The sequence below is a fragment of the Crocodylus siamensis genome, chromosome 1 (genome assembly GCF_052110815.1).
Source record: "Crocodylus siamensis isolate JL-2025a chromosome 1, ASM5211081v1, whole genome shotgun sequence".
Lineage (NCBI taxonomy): Eukaryota > Metazoa > Chordata > Crocodylia > Crocodylidae > Crocodylus > Crocodylus siamensis.
In genome coordinates, this window is record NC_143395.1 from 70,767,280 (window position 1) to 70,784,230 (window position 16,951).

Genomic DNA, 16,951 nt, shown 5'->3' on the forward strand with positions numbered 1-16,951 from the left:
AGTACTGCATTCAGTTCTGGGTGCCCCACTTCAGGAGGGATGTGGACAACATGGAGAGGGTCCAGAGGCAGGCCACTCGCATGATCAGGGGGCAGCAGGGCAGGCCCTATGAGGAGAGGCTACAGGCCCTAACCCGGTTAAGCTTCCACAAGAGAAGGCTGAGAGGGGATCTGGTGTGTCCCGGGACCCGAAGGAGCCGGGAAGACTTACCGGGAGAGCAGGACACTGCGGTGGAGGGAGAGCCACATGGCTTATTAGCCACGTCTATGTACAGCTGCAGCCAGCAGCTGACGGTGACGTCAGCCGCTGGCTGGAAGAGTTAAAAATGGTGGCTGCCGCTCCAGGGGCGGCAGATGGAGAGGGGAACAAATGGCTGGCAAAGCCGTCCCCGACGACAGCCCAGCGGGACAAGAGCTGCCAAGCTGAAGTACGGGACAGTCCGGTAGCTGGGAGAAGAGGCAGAATGCCAGGATCACCGGCAGAGAAAGCCTGCAGCGCCAGGTCGGGTGAGCAGCGGAGGATCAAGACCACCCAGGAAGATCCCGAGCCGGAAGAAGTAAGTGCCATGGCGGTGGATGCGGGAAGCACCGAAGAGGGGCATGAGGCTGAAGGCTGTCCCAGTGGGAGAGAAAGATCGGGGCGGGATCGCCGCCTACAATAGAAGGCAGCGATCGAAGGATATGGGGACAGCGCTATATATATATATATTCATCCAGGAAATGTTTACTCCCAGGGCCAGACCATAGGGGCACTGGTGGTAGGTCAGGGAGGTAGGCCTTATAGAAGGATCACTTTGAGGAAGTATGCTGCTGATAGTGTAGGGTGACAGATCAGTGGTGGGAATTATACAATGTTATAGGGCTGGGACATCTATACCGGCAGGGAAGGAGTCTGACGGCCCTTCATGGAGCAGGTGGAGACCACAGGTGGCGTGAGGCCGGGGTGTAGGGGTGGCAGGAGCGCCGTATGTAACCGACGAGGCCAACCCGAGACACCAAGGGACCTGTGAACTAGCCCCGCACCACTGGGATAACAGCAAAGTCGTGGCAGGCGAGAAGCAGGGTTGGCGAAGCAGGTATACAACCAAACATAGTAACACCAGTGCTTAGTGAAGAGGGTGGTCACCAAAACAGGGTGCCAAATTACTAGCAGGGATCTACGAAGGCCCACTGGGGACATGGTGACTGTCTACAAACTTGCCAAGGGGGACCAGCAGGCAACAGGAGAGTCCCTGTTCCCCCGAGCACTGCCGGGAGTAACAAGGAATAATGGCCATAAGTTGACTGAGAGTAGATTCAGGCTAGACATCAGGAGGCACTACTTCACAGTCAGGTTGGCCAGGATCTGGAACCAACTTCCAAGGGAAGTGGTGCTTGCTCCTACCCTGAGGGTCTTCAAAAGGAGGCTTGATAATCACCTAACTGGGCTCGTTTGACCCCAGTACTCTTTCCTGCCATGACAGGGAGTCGGACTTGATGATCTGCTCAGATCCCTTTTGACCATGCCAACTATGAAACTATTTGAAATTCCCCTTCGGTCTTCTTTTCTCTAGGCTAAACACAATTTTTCCAACCTCTCTTACCTTTTATGTGTTTGCCAGTGCATCCTGTCCCTGGTAGAGGTCCCTTCCCCTTGGTGTCCTGGTTATGTGGTTCTGATTCCTCCCTCTCCCCCATCCTTCTCACTTGCTTCCAGTTCATCTCTATATCTCTCCTGTCTGTGCCCTGGTGTTGATGCCAGAGGCAAACTCACAGGCAGGGGAGCTTAAAGCAAGATAGCCACCAGTTCCAGGTGCAGGCAAAGCCTGATGACCCAGGGAGAGGAAGTAGAGGGCTCATGTGACCCAGGGAGCCCTGTATAAGCCCAAGCTTCAGATCAGGGGAGGCAGTCTAGCTGTGGAAGCAGTTGAGGATGGAACCATCTCTGACAGGCATAAGGATTGTGGTGGAAGGACTCAGGAGGCAGCTCCAAGTGAAGAGAAGCTGGGGACCTACATAGGAAGCAAGCTAAGTACCCTAGTTACTTTATGTTTTGTTTTCCTTTCTACTTGGAGCCTACCACCATTCCTTTGAACCGGGACTGGTCTTGCATTTTGTGGTTTGGATTTTCTCCCAGAGGGCTGGGTTCTGGCTGCAGGGGAGTCAGAGGCCACTGAAAGGGGGTGACTAGGGACACCCTACATTTGGAATTGTGCTGAGTAGACAGATGACAAGGATTGGAGTGCATTCTGTGACTGAATGAGGTTGACCTTGCCTGGACTATAAGGCAGGAGGTGGCAGGGAAAAAATACAACTCAAGGTCTCTAGCTGCCTACATAGCAGATATTGCAGGAGCTGGAACCCGAGATCATCGGGCATGACCAGAGCTGAGCCAGGAGCTTGCAGCCTTGAGCAGTGGGCCCCAAGCTAAAGGGCTCAGTGAAAGTAAAAATTGGGATGAAGCTGGGGAGGGAGCATCGAACCAGACAGGGCCCACCTCTTCAAAAGAATGTCTTGCCCTCTGTGCAGCCTCTTCTACTAATTTTAACATCAAGACATGGCAAGAAAAACTACTGAATAAAGGAGGGTATAGCAGCTAGCAGGGCCATGAGAAGGTTTGGGTGCTGATTTGATTCAGAGGAGATTCAGCCCAAATCAGCAGCTGAATCTCTGAATCTGAATTGAGTCAGGAGACCAAAAAAAAGTCTGAATTGTTTTGAAGTTCTCCAAATCAACTCAGAAAAGATTTGGAGAGCTTTGGAGATTCAGGCAGTCCCCACTCACCGCCACAGGGAGCTGGACCCAGACCCCGTGCTGGTTAGTGGAGTGGGGGATGGAGGAAGGGGAGGGGACCATAGGGGGACACCCACCAGGATCCATCCCCTTTCTGCTCCCCCAGTCCCCCTGAGCGCCCCCCAATCCCCGCCCGCTCTCCCAGCCACCTGTCTGGCTGCCCGGCCTAGCCCCAGCTCCCAGTTCTTTAAAAAAAAAAAAAAAAAGCCCCCACTCACTGGCTGCTGCCAGGTGGGGGGCGATCCCTGCTGCCCCCTACTGCCCTGTGCTACATGGGAGGCTCTGTCATGAGCTCCCATCCCCTGCCTGCTGTCCCAGCCCTGTCAATAGCTGCCCCACCTGGCTCCAGCTCCTGTTTCTTTTTTTTTAAAAAAAAGCCCTGCACTCACTGGCTGCTGAAGTAGCCATCAGGGCTTTTGGGGGCTCATGGCAGAGCTCCCTATGCAGCGCGGGGCAGAGGGGCAGCAGCCGGGGAGTGCCAGGCTTTCTTGTTAAAGAGCCGGGACCTGGGGCCAGGCAGGGTGGCCATTGACAAGGCTGGGACAGTGGGCAAAAGATGGGGCCTGGTTGATTCGGCTGATTCAGCGGCAGCCAAATCTCCGAATCAGATTCAGCCAAATCGATTTGGGACAGTGATTCAGACCACTGAGTCGAATCTCTGTCCCCCGAACTGGCTGAATCCCAAGTGAATACTAGCTATTTTGCATAGTCCTAGGACCTAGTAGGACCCTTGAGGCGGATACCTAGTAGCAGCACCTGTAAGCAACCTAGACACTTCTTCCAGTAGTTAATGCTGCATATGAAAACTGTGAAAGCTTGGACAGTGTCTCTTGCACAAAAATGCAAGCCAATTGTCTGGGGCAAGACTGGGTTTAGGTAACAAGACTGCCACAAGAAAATCAAACTCTGCTAATGGCTTACAACCCATTAGGCATAAAAGAGAGTGGAGTGCTTGTGGTACCAAATCCCAGACCCATGCCATAAAATAATAACAGTCCTCAACCTTCTATCATGCCTGAGCCTAAAAAAAAAGTGATGGTTAAAAGTATTGGCAGAGACCTAACACACTCATTACATACATGTAACAAGACTGAGAGAGTAGGTCAGGAAGCCAAATGGCCTGAGGAGAAACATGCAAACTACATTTACTTCTCATTTGAGCTAGATGTCACTAAAGAGAGCAAAAGAACTAAACTATCCATTTCAAAGCAAAGCCTGTAAGACACAAGAAAAGCCAAGGTGCATTGAAAACATTACTGATAATATATCCCATTTAAAACATTCCCCCTTTGATTAAGACCTATTTCCCAAAGCAAACATCCAGTATCTGTCTAAAGTTGTATGCTTAACTCAGTCTGTGTGACTGCATCTAACCTACCTCACACTTATTGTATCCAATGGTCTCTGATCTTCACTATCTCCGTGAGCCATTTGATGATGCTATTTATTAGGCTCCATTGTTAACATAACTACTGAAAAATAGTATTTTGTGATCAACTTCCTAAAGGTATCTCATTCAATCAATACCCATCCCATTTAATTCCAAAACTGATCAAAAGCTTGCAAATTTCACAAGCGCACATACAAACAGGATGTAATTGCAATATGTTAATTCCAACCTTGCCTCTTTGTTTGGACTTTGATTAACCAGCTATCAAGGAAGAATGCTTTGAGGTTATACCATTGAACAAGTAAGTATAAGAAGGACGAGTGCCAGCAGATGGCGGGCATCCTCTCCAGAGGGAAAAAGGGACACTAACCTGCCCCCAGCTGGTCTAAGGCAATGGACCCATGCTTTAAGAAGACTGAGGACTTGAACCAGCTTCTGGCCTGCATGGGTATAGAGTCTCCTGCAGCTAATACAAGAACTGTGTGGTGATATAGCTAATTTATTTTATATTGGGAAAGAATCTATTTCTGTCATTTAGTCTTGTAACTTGATAGTAGTAATTCAAGCAAGCCTTTCACCAATCAAGTGTTGTGTCAATTCTTAAAGCACCAAGTTAAAAAACCAGTTTCTAAGTGCAAGGTTAATACAATCCTCTATGTTATTGTCCTGTTTTGCAACAATACCAAATGTTGACTCACATTTGGCTTGTGGTCTATTATAACCCCAAGGTCCTTTTTAAGCAGTACTTGCAGCCTCACTTGTCATTCCCCAATTTATACTTGTATAAGGGATTATGTCATTTTTGTTTGTATTTGTTCTTCTTGAATTTGTGTTGATTAATTTCAGACTATTTTTTCCAGTTTATCTTAGGGATGCTGAATCCTAACCCTATCATCCAAATTTGCTAAGCATGCACTTAATTTATCTGGGTGCTTCATCACTCCAAATTATTAATGAAGATATTGAACAGTACCATACCCAGGACAGACCCTTGGGGAACCCTATTTGGTGCCTCCTCCCAGTTAGACATTAAAATATCCATGACTACTGTTTGCAAAAGATTATTCAGCCAGTTGTTGTACCTGCCTTACAATGGTTTTATCTTTTGCTTTCTTTTGTTTTATTTCCCTTCTCCTCTAGTTGTTCATAAATCATGCTGTTCATTATACCTCTGTTGCATGGGAAAGTCTACGTACAGATGTCCTCAGGGAAGTGAGCTTTATATCCTCGCAGGAGAGGTATTGCAACACAAAGGCTTTTTGGAGTCTATTTCCTGCAAAGAGCACGGATGGAGGTGTTCTCTATTGTGTCCTCCTTAGGCAGTGCACAAGGCTGTACGCAAGCACAAGGGGAGCAGTTGTGAGAACAAGTCAGGAATGAGAGTAATGAGGTGGTGGACACACTATTTGTCAGCTCTGGTTGTTATTTGCTCTTTCAGACTGAGATGACTGAGCATGGTGGGACTACATCAGCTACTTGCTTGGAAAAACTAGAGCAACACTTCTCTACTGCTTGTTGAAGGCGCAGACTCCCACAGCTTGGAATATTAGAAAAATTCTTTTTCCCTTCCAGGAGCTCATAATCAATTTTATCTCCTTTACTTCCCCACACAGAGTGAGAAGCAAAGTGGTTCCTTTGGTTCCCCAGTAATTTCCCCTTTGTTCTGTTTGTACAGTTGCACAGCAAAAGAATTCTTCAGAGGCAAATAACATTTTACCACATTAAAATATTCACATATTTTCATAACAAAGAACAAATGTGTCAATTCCCCTCCACATTTTCCCTTGGAAACTGTCTCTTTATATAAGCACTTATTAAACTGAAGAAAAAAAAACCCCTCAACTTGCTTCCCCGTTAAAATGAAACTTGAAAAAAAAAATCACTAAAGCAATGAGGGTTTATTATTTTCCTAAATGGTGCTTTAGCTTTTACAACATAATGGCCCAACATCCAAAATCTGGTACTGTTCCTTTGGGCACTTGGTTCCTGGCTAGTTCTGTGAAAAAAAACCCATGTTTTGATTTCTTGCAACAGCTTTTGTAACTGTATGCTTCCTGCTGTCTCGTGGCTGCTGCCCTTTGCTTCACTGGGTAACTCTGATACCCCCTGGGGTTGCTCATCTGCTCCTCACAGTGGCTCCAACCTTTCCTTTTATCCCTCTGGCACAGCCCTTCTGAGTGCTGAAAACGCTGTGTGGTCAGCTACGTACTCTTGGCAGCTGCACACCAACTCTCTCGTGCTCTGGTCTTGCCCACCTCTCTCTCCCTCGTATCTTACCCAGTGCTCTTTCCAGAATTCCCAGCAGCATATGCCAGCCTACAAATCTTGACTCAGTCTTTGCAAGAAGTAATTTCATAGTTTCTAGGGTCGGAAGGGACATGAGTAGATCATCTAGTCCGACCCCCTGCCATGGCAGGAAAGAGTACTGGGGTCAAACGACCCCAGCAAGGTGTTCATCCAGCCTCCTCTTAAAGACCCCCAGGGTACGGGCCAGCACCACTTCTCTTGGAAGCTGGTTCCAGACCCTAGCTGCCCTGACCATGAAGTAGCGCTTCCTGGTATCTAGGCTAAATCTACCCTCTGCCAGCTTGTGACCGTTATTCCTGGTCACTCCTGGCAGCCCTCGGGGAAACAGGGACTTCCCCAGTGTCTGCTGGTCCCCCCTGACTAGTTTGTAACAGGTCATTAGATCCCCCCTCAGCCTTCTCTTGTGGAGGCTGAACAGGTTCAGGTCCCATAGCCTCTCCTAGTAGGGCCTGCCCTGCTGCCCCCTGATCATGCGAGTGGCCCTCCTCTGGACCATCTCCATGTTGTCCACATCCCTCTTGAAGTGCAGCGCCCAGAACTGGATGCAGTACTCCAACTGCAGCCTGACCAGTGTCGCATAGAGGGGGAGGATCACCTCCTCGGACCTGCTCAAGATGCATCTGTGGATGCATTACAAGATATGGTTGGCCTTCCTTACTGCCTCCCCACACTGCCAGCCCATGTTCATCTTGGAGTCAATGATGACTCCAAAATCCTTTTCCGCCTCTGTACTGACACGAAGGGAGTTCCCCAACCTGTAGGTATGGTGCCGGTTGTTCCTCCCCAGGTGCATCTCTTTGCACTTGTCAGTGTTGAATCCCATCCTATTCTCATCCGCCCACCCCTGTAACCTGTCTAGGTCCAATTGTAGCCTATTCCTCCCTTCTAGCATGCCCACATCCTCCCACATCTTAGTGTCATCAGCAAATTTGAACAGGTTGCTTTTTACCCCCTCATCCAAGTCACTGATGAAGATATTGAACAGTGCGGGCCCAAGGACCCCACTGCCCACATCCCTCCAGGTTGAAAATAACCCGTCCACCACCACTCTCTGGGTGTGGCCCTCCAGCCAGTTGGTGACCCAGTTGACCGTGTGGATGTCGACACCACAGTCCCCCAGTTTCTTAATGAGAACAGGGTGAGAGACAGTGTTGAAGGCCTTCTGAAAGCCCAGGAAGACTATCTCCACCGCTACCCCTGCATCTAATGATTTGGTGGTCTGATCATAGAAGGCCACCAGGTTGGTCTGACAGGACCTGTCACTGATGAACCCGTGGTGGTTGCCCCTAAGCATGAAATCCCCTGCTGGCCCCTCATGGATATGTGCCAGAATAATTTTCTCAAACAGCTTGCCTAGGATCGAGGTAAGACTAACTGGCCTATAGTTTTCCTGGGTCCTCCTGTCTCCCCTTTTTGAAGATGGGAATCACGTTGGCCTTCTTCCAGTCCTCTGGCACCACATCAGAGTGCCACGAGTGCTCGTAAAGCCGTGCCAGGGGTCCTGCAATGACCTCAGCCAATTCCTTTAGTACTTTAGGGTGGAGATCGTCTGGACCGGCTGACTTGAATACATCCTGTCCTCCACAAGTTCCCTAACTAGTTCCTCACTAACCCTTGGCCTAGGTGTGTCTCCCCTGGGGCCTGAGGGAGGCCCAGTGGGGGAGTGACTGTTCCGGTCCCTGCTTAGGAAAATGGAGGTAAAGAAATCGTTAAACATGTTGGCTTGGTTGCCTGGTGTGGCAACCAAATTTCCTAACATGTCCTGCAGGGGCCCCACGTTACCCAGAACCTTCTTTTTACCCCCTATGTATTTAAAGAACGACTTCTTATTGTCCTTAATCTGGGAAGCTAGTCCCAGTTCCATCTCTGCCTTGGCTTTCCTGACTGCCCCCCTACATCCCCGAGCAACTGCAGCATCCCTGGTGATGTCCCCTCCTTTCCACTGGGTGTACGCCTCCCTTTTAGCTAGGAGACATTCCCGGATGCTTTTGGTGAGCCACAGGGGCTTGTGTGCCGTCCTGCTCCCTTTGATCCACATTGGGATTACCTCCCTTTGGGCTTGGAGGATCATCTCCTTAAGGAGCGACCTCTCCTTGGACACCTGGCTCGCCTCCCCTCTGGGACCTCAGTGCTTTCCTGACAATTCTCCTTAGCTCCTTGAAGTTTGCCCTCCTGAAATCTAGGGCTGCTGCCTTGCTGCAGGCCTTTGCCACCTTGCACTGGATGGTGAATTCCAGCAGGCAATGATCACTGTCGCCCAGGTGGTCGAGCTCCTGCAGCCCCCTCACCAAGTCATCTCCCGTGGCCAGCACCAGGTCCAACAAGGCGTCTCCCCTGGTGGGGCTGTGCACCTCCTGGGTTAGATGGAGGTCCTGCACTCTGGCTAAGAACCTACGTGAGTGGTCAGTTCTGGCTGACTGCTCTTCCCAGCAGATGTCTGGGAAGTTCAGGTCCCCCATGACTACCACATCCTTAGACTTCACTACCTCCATGAGCCGACCTAAGAATTCCTGGTCGAGCTCTTCCCCTTGGATGGGAGGTCTGTAGTAGACCCCCACTGTTAAGTCTCTTTCCCCTCGACTGCCTTGTATTCTAACCCAAAGCACTTCAGAGTGCCCCTCCTCTGATTCTTTGTTAATTGACGAGGATGGGTATTCCTTCTTAATGTAGAATGCCCCCACCTTTCCTTAATGTAGAAGGCCCCCACCTTTCCTTCCTACCCTGTCCCTCCTATACAGCCTATAGCCCTTGATATTCACCACCCAGTCATGAGCTGAGTCCCACCATGTTTCAGTGATCCCCACTATGTCCGGGTTGGTGTCAGCTAGCAGGAGAGTGAGTTCCTCGTTCTTGTTTCCCATACTACAAGTGTTTGTTTGAGGCCTCATGTGGATGTGTTTAGTGGCCCCCTAATCACAGCATTGCCCTGGCCTCTGTCGCTTGCCTGTGTATACGTTTCGCTCCTTGGTCTAGGCTGGGCTGTACTTGTGGGCATTGCTTGGTCTGGCAGTCCGATGCTTCCTCCACCCTCATCTTCCCCTTCCCCTGATTAGCCTAGTTTAAAGCCCACCAGAGGAGGTCCACCAACCTAGAAGAAAATACACACTTACCTTTAGGGGAAAGGTGGAGCCCATCCCATCCAAGCATGACTCTCGTCGTGATGTGCCGGTCATGGTTGAGGAAGCCAAGCCTGCCTTGAGACACCATTCCTGAAGCCGCCAACATCTAGGAGCACTTGGAGCTCAGGTTTGGTTCTGGACCATTCTAGAAAGCAGAACCACCTGCAAAATATGAGTTTTGTCTCTTTCTAAGTGCCAGGGCTCAGGTGCTTCACAGAGGAAGGCCCTATGTGCCAGGTCCTATGAGTCCTGGGCACAAAGTTAGGAGTTGGTGTAAAAATTGGAACTGGTGGGACTGCTGGTCTGGCAACCACCATCACCAGTGCCACCAGCAGTGCAGCTACTGGCACAACCTTGTGCACCACTGGAAAAACACCCTCTTCAAACAGAAGAAACGATTTACTTCCCAATCTTTTAATTTTTTAATTTTTTTTTGGATTGGCATCCCATTTTGTGTGGTATCAGCATGGCATCCCGAGACTGTCTGGCTACAACATCCTCTGCAGCCACTCTTCTATGCTGGCAGTTTGGGAAGGACTTCTGCTCATGAAATCTCCCTAATCAACTGACTTTGCCAAGTATTTCCCTTAACAAATCCCTCTATAGCTTCTAGCACATTTCCCAGAAGTGATATCAAATTAACTGGCTTGTAGTTTCCTGGTGGGTCCCTAGGCCTTTTATTGTATTATTAGGCACACATTGGTCTGTAGGGAGGTGTGTGCTGACTGTACAAAGATGCTCAAATGAAGTTTGTTTCATTTCCCTGCTTCCTTAAGTATTCCTGGACATGTGCTGTCTGATGCATGTCAAAACACAGAGAACTACTACTAACACAGAGAAGATAAAAGGAACAGCATCCCTCAATATAGCCCCATCTCACTTCATGATTAATCCAACGCCTGACAAAATGTACATATGTTAATACAAATCTCTTTATGCATTAAAGATTTCTGCCTAAGTTTGAGAAGAATATATTTTATAGCATATAGAAAAGTGCATGTGAGGTGCTTGATTGTTTATGCAAATAAAATGTTGATACGAGTAATTTAAAGGCCCTGTGCAGCTGCAAATCTAACTTGCTGTCTCAATTACACTAATGAGAACTGTACATGAAAATATTAAATTAAAAAGGTGACAATAGTTTATTCTCACAACTGCCTTCTGAACAATCTTCCCTCTGTCATAATATTTGGAGTCACTGTTCTCCTTAAACAACAGACATTTCCTAGAGAGGCCGACACCAAAGTGCTAACAAAACAAACAGGTTTTTCTAAACTGTTTCAGCTTCATTTTTGTCTCTGTTTGTTACCAGAAATCCCTCCCTTCCTGGAAGCATCAACACAGTCAGGAGACATCTGATGGCTGAACTATATCCCAGCAAGCTACAATCCTCACATGATTTCCCTAAACCACAAAAAACTCCCTTTCCTAGCGTTACCCTTTTTTACACCATACATAGCTCCTCTTTCCATGCTTTTAAATCAAGGGCCTCAAGCAGCCAAAACCAACACTAACTACTGCTAAAGCTCTCTTTATTACATTTCCATTCAAACTGTTAATTAATTTGTCAAGTAGTAGTATTACCATAGCACCTAGGAACTTCCTTATGAGCCAGGGTCCTCTCATTGTGAGGCACTGTATAAACAAAGAGAAAAGACGGTTCTTTTTAATGTAAAGAGCTTATAGTCTAAAGATAAGACAAGAGACAACAGAAGGTGTACAGATGGACAATGAGGCAAGGCCAGAAAGAAGGATGTTGAAGTAATCAGAAATGAAGTCAAGAGAATCTAGATAAAAGTTTTAGGTGTGTGAATGAACAGGAGGGGAACTGTTTTAGAAATGTTATGCAGAAGGAATCTGCAAAATATAGACATCTCCTGGGCATGAGGCACTAGAGAGAGGTTTGATTAAGATGATGCCAGTAGTACAGAACGTGGCAGGCAAATGGTGGTACGGCCCCAGGAGGGGAGAAAGGAGAGCTGCGGGAAAGATTAAGAACTTTGTTGAGCCATGTTGAAATTTAGCTGTTGGCTAGACACCTACAAAGAGACTTCAGAGAGGCACACCAAGATTTCAGTTTGCACAGGAGACAGGTCTGGAGGTCAGATGTAGATTTTTGAGTCAACTGCCTAGACTGGAAATTGAATTGATGCTTAAGGATAATATTTTCTAGAGATAAAGTATAAAGGGAGAAAGGAAGAGGTAAAATTCTGCCTAAAGATAAGCACAAGCTTTTCCTTTCCTGTTTTGGTTTAAAGACTCCATAAATATTGAAATTTCTTAAATGTATCTCTCTCACATACATTCGCTCTCCTGAATGCAGCACAATCCCTTAAAAAATGTCTATATGTCACCTGTACCTTGCCAACTTCTTGGTTTTCCAGTACTATCTCTTTTATATGTCTGACCTCTACCTTAGGCAATACAACCCTTCAGAAATAGGACTTCTTTATAATCATTAACAGAGACTACAAATTCAGATTGACACTCCATAAACTCTTTATGTTTCATTAACTCTTAGATGTTCAGAGATTAGTAATCTGCCAGGACAATCTGTGTGAAATTATTCATACAACAATTGTCTACAGTTTTCTTACTTTTTGAAATATAACATTTACTAAAAGAACAGTGACACAATGACAGCATACCAGGGGAAAGGAGATCTCAGATTCACATCATCAACATGTTATGTTGGTGTTATATTTGAAAATGGAGAATTATTTCTGTGTTTTAAATTATTTGGCAATGAAAGTTAGTATGTTACCTTATAAATCTCATGTTAGTTATTTAGGTATCCAAGATGGAAACATGCTTAGCTACATTTATTGCTCAACCATTGAGAGAAGATGGAGGGGAACTATGGAGGACGTCACTTAAAAAATAGGTGCTGATGTATCGTCCAACCAGGCTTTGTTTGTAGGAGTCTTTAGAATGAAGTTATCAACTTTAAAATTGAGTGACTGTTGTTGGTAGAAAATATATGAGATAATGTAACTGAAGGAGCCAACTATCAAAAACTTATTTTACATTTCATAGGGAAACAGATTTGAAACCTTTCTGACCACAGAAATGTTGAAGAAATAGAAAGAAACAAACGAGGAACCTGCAATTCAACCCTCAGAAAGGATGCAAAAGACTGTTTGTCCAACGAGTCGGGGAGACTAGATAAAAGAAGGAAAAGATGCTTTTGAATAAAGCCACAAGTACTAGGAATCATAAAAGAAACCATGTCAATAGTTTGGTTCAAGAAGCTAAGGCTGCTATCCAATAAAAAGGCAAGAACACAGTTTACCAAATTACAGTGCTTCTCTATAAGAAAATACCTAAGTATTTCTAAGTAGAACAGGACAATTAGCCCAAAAACATGACTTTCCCAAAAGAGGACCAGTTGAATAGATGGTAGATTAACATTGCAAGTGTTTTAAGATGGACATGACCATACAACACTTTTCACATGACTGATATCCACAGGTGCAGTCAAAAGAAATTAGGAAAACCATTGAGAAAAGATTTAAAAGGTGAAAAAAATCCAAAGGATTAACATAATCCCACTAGCAGACATGAGAAAGGCACGGAGTCTACAGTTTACATTACCCATGTATGAACTCTTTACTATAATCTGAGAAGATGCTCTTCAAAAGAAGGAAGGTCTCATGACTTAGTTACGGAAGAAGGGAGATCTTTTGTGATATATAAAAACTAGAGAAGCATTAGTAAGCTCTTGGCAAGAATGTTGTTAGAAATGGCAAAACAAGCAGTGAAGCCAGAATTTAGAGATGAACAGACTGGCTTCCAGAAAGAAAAAATAGGGAACATTTTCACACCACCCACAAAACTTTCTAGACTTTGAAAAGGCATTTGATAGAGTGGATAGGGATGCTATCTGGAAACTAAGAGGGCATTGCTCAATTCCAGAAAAAACAATTAATATTGTAAAAGCCCTTTTCATAATCATTTCAAATTTAAAAGAGTCTACCTTAGCTTTCTATTCAAATCATTCATATTACAAGCAAGTGTGACAGAAGGTATCTTCTGTCACTCTTGCCATTTCTTCTAGTTATTGACTAGATGATGAGAAACAGTTAGAGGTGAATAAGAAGCATACATTAGACATCAAGCAACTCCTAGACTTCACAGGCAGTATCTTCCTTGTGGCTCAGACATTTCAAGATTTGATTGAGAAGGCTAAAAACTGAAATACAAGGAAGATTAGAAGAAGTCAAGCTGAAGATCAGTGAAGAAGAAATGAAAACAATATACTTGCTAGAATACCATGCCACAAAGAAGTGAACAGTGAGTAGATCCAAGATATAGTGGGCTTCACCTTCCTTAGAAGTACTGAAAGCTCAGTGCCACCAAGGAAGAAACCCATGTTAGAATTGGGAAAGTTATTCATGTTAGAATTAGGAAACTTCAATTCTCCAGAAATGAGTTCAAAATTCCAAACTAATTAACTGAGAACTAAACTCAGATCTTTAACACAAATGCGAAATTGGTGTTATTATACAGGGTAAAAACATACAGAAATACACCAGCCTGATCAAAAGGCTTCCAACCTTGTATTGATGGCTGTCTGTTTTTAGACATTAACCTGACCTTACAATAAATTGACAGATACACAAAAGAAAACAGGAGAAACCTACCAAGGCTACTATTAAAGGAAGAAAATGGAACCACAGTTTGACTACACATTGATGAAAACAGATACTAGTGCTTTGAGACACCCCTGAAGTAAAATCTTCAGGAAACACAGGAGAGAGAAAGATCAGAAAGCTCTTGCTGTATATAGCAGGAGCTTTCTGGCGTGTGTGTGTGTCCATATATATATATTAGTGAGCTAGAGGAGTAAAGTTCTGATGTAGAGTGAAATCAAACAGTGAAGTAAAGACGGAGCAGTGGTAGAGACTCATCGTGGATGTCCTACACCCCTCCTAGAGCAGAGACAACTAAGGCAGTCAGAGACACAATGATAGTAGAGCAAAAGAAATGATTTACATACCCTCTAGATTTATTTGCCTCACAATCTAAACCAGACCATGTTTACAGGAAAACAAAAGGCATGCCTTATTATTTCATTGGCAGTGATAGTTCCCTCTGTGCTGTTCAGTAAGTGTTCAGAGCCAAGGAAGTCTAAGAAAGATCTTTTTCATTCAGGGCATGTCTACACATGACATTACCTTGTGGTAGTGATGTGCTATGGTGACATAGCATCCACAAGTGTCTACACATGACCAGCAGCTACTTTGACATAGTAGTGTGCTCCCCCATTTTAAGACAGCTCTACAGCGAAGTAGCTGATTAAAAATAACCATGCGCTGTGTGTACAGTGCAGTAAGGGCAGTTACTGAACCATGCTTTAGTACTTCCCAAAGGTGCTGCCAAAATGAAGTATTAAAGCACAGCACAGTAACAGTGTCAGCATAGGGCACCTTGTAGATGCACCCTCAGTATCAAGTTCTAACTGATTCTCAGCTTGTGTCTACACATGCATTTGATGTGGGACCAGTTTACTTGCAATTAAACTACTCACAAGTAAATGCTCCTGGGCAAGCATCTACATATGCAGGGGCATAGGAGCAGATTGCTGCTCCCAGCAGCAAACTACTCCCACTTCCTGGGGCCCTGCAATGCCCCATCACCACCAGGGGGAGATGCCTGCAGCCAGAGGCCATCTTTAAAGGCAGCCCCACTCCCTGGCCAGCTGTGTTTCTGGTTGTCCAGGAGAGCTACTCTGGGGAATACAGGAGAAAGTGGTTGGCCAGCATCTCTTGTACCCAGTGCCCTGGCCCCTGGTGGCAGGTGTGCGGCTCAGCCAGGGCCTTGGCAGGGGCAGGAGCTGAAGCAGCCATTGCGCAGAGTGACAGGCTGCAGTGTGAGCACTGTCACATGTGTCCCCGCACGGTGCACATGTAGCTGCAGGGCCTGCATAGCCATGAGAAACAAGCTGATTGTGAGAGTGAAACATTTCTGAGATAAGATGGGCGGAGGGGAGAGGGGGGCATGCGATGCCTGGCCTCACATCGGGGATTGAGCATGCACAAGTACCCAGGAACCATGGTAAGTCAGCTGGGCAGGCTTGGGCCCAGGCAGCTGCTGGCCAAGCTCCCCATCCCTGCTTGCTCCCCTGGGGCTGGCTAGCCACAGGCAACCTGCTTCCTCTGCCCCTTTCCCAGGCTGGGACAGACCAGGCTCTTGGCAGCACTTGCTGCTGAAGTTCCAGACCTCACTTCCCCCACTTCTCCTCCTGCAGGCCTGCTGGTCTCCTGTGCTGCTGCCAAGCCCACAGCATTCAGGTTTGGGCAGGGTGGGGCTCCTAGGTGATTAGGCTGAGGATCTGCCTGCACCTCCAGGCTCCTTGCAGGGGGCCTCTCCAGGGAAGTGCCCTGGAGCCAGCCCTCTCCCATGCCAGCACTTTGTCCCAAGTGTGCCCCTACTGTGTGTGTCCTGGGTGCTACATGAGGAGCTGCTTGCAGAGACTGAGGGGTGCCCAACCCACTATATCCTGCTGCTGCTGATGGCCATGGTGCCCCCAGCAATCCCCAGAATATGAGTCACCAATGCGACAAAGCAATAGGCAGAGCCAACCGCACCCTGTCATGCATCAACAGGGGCATTACTAACAGGTCCAGGCAGGTCTTGCTCCCCCTTAATGTGGCGCTGCTCAGGCCACAGCTGGAGTGCTGTGTCCAGTTCTGGGTGCCGCACTTCAAGAGGGATGTGGAGAACAGAGAGGGTCCAGAGGAGGCCACTCGTATGGTTGATGGCCTCCATGGCCAGCCCTATGAGGAGGGGCTGAGGGACATGAATCTCTTCAGTCTCCACAAGAAGAGACTGAGGGAGGATCTTGTGGCTGCCTACAACCTTATCAGGGGCCACCAGCAGGGACTTGGGGAAAGTCTGTTCACTAGGGCCCCCCTTGGAGTCACCAGGAACAATGGCCACAAGCTGAGGGAGGATAGGTTTAGGTTAGATATTATGAAGAACTACTTCACAGTAAGGGTGGCCAGAACCTGGAACAGGCTTCCCAGAGAGGTGGTGCTCTCACCTTCCCTGGAGATCTTCAAGAGGAGACCGGATAGGCACCTGGCTGGGGTCTTCTGACCCCTGCCACCCCCAGTGCTCCTTCCTGCCCATGGCAAGGGGTCAGATTAGATGATTTCATAGATTTCATAGATTTATAGATTTCATAGACATTAGGGCTGGAAGGGACCTCGGGAGATCATCGAGTCCAGCCCCCTGCCCAAAGGGCAGGAAGGCAGCTGGGGTCATAGGATCCCAGCAAGATAAGCATCCAATTTACTCTTGAAGGTGTTCAATGTAGGTGCTTGAACCACCTCCGCTGGCAGACTGTTCCAGACCTTGGG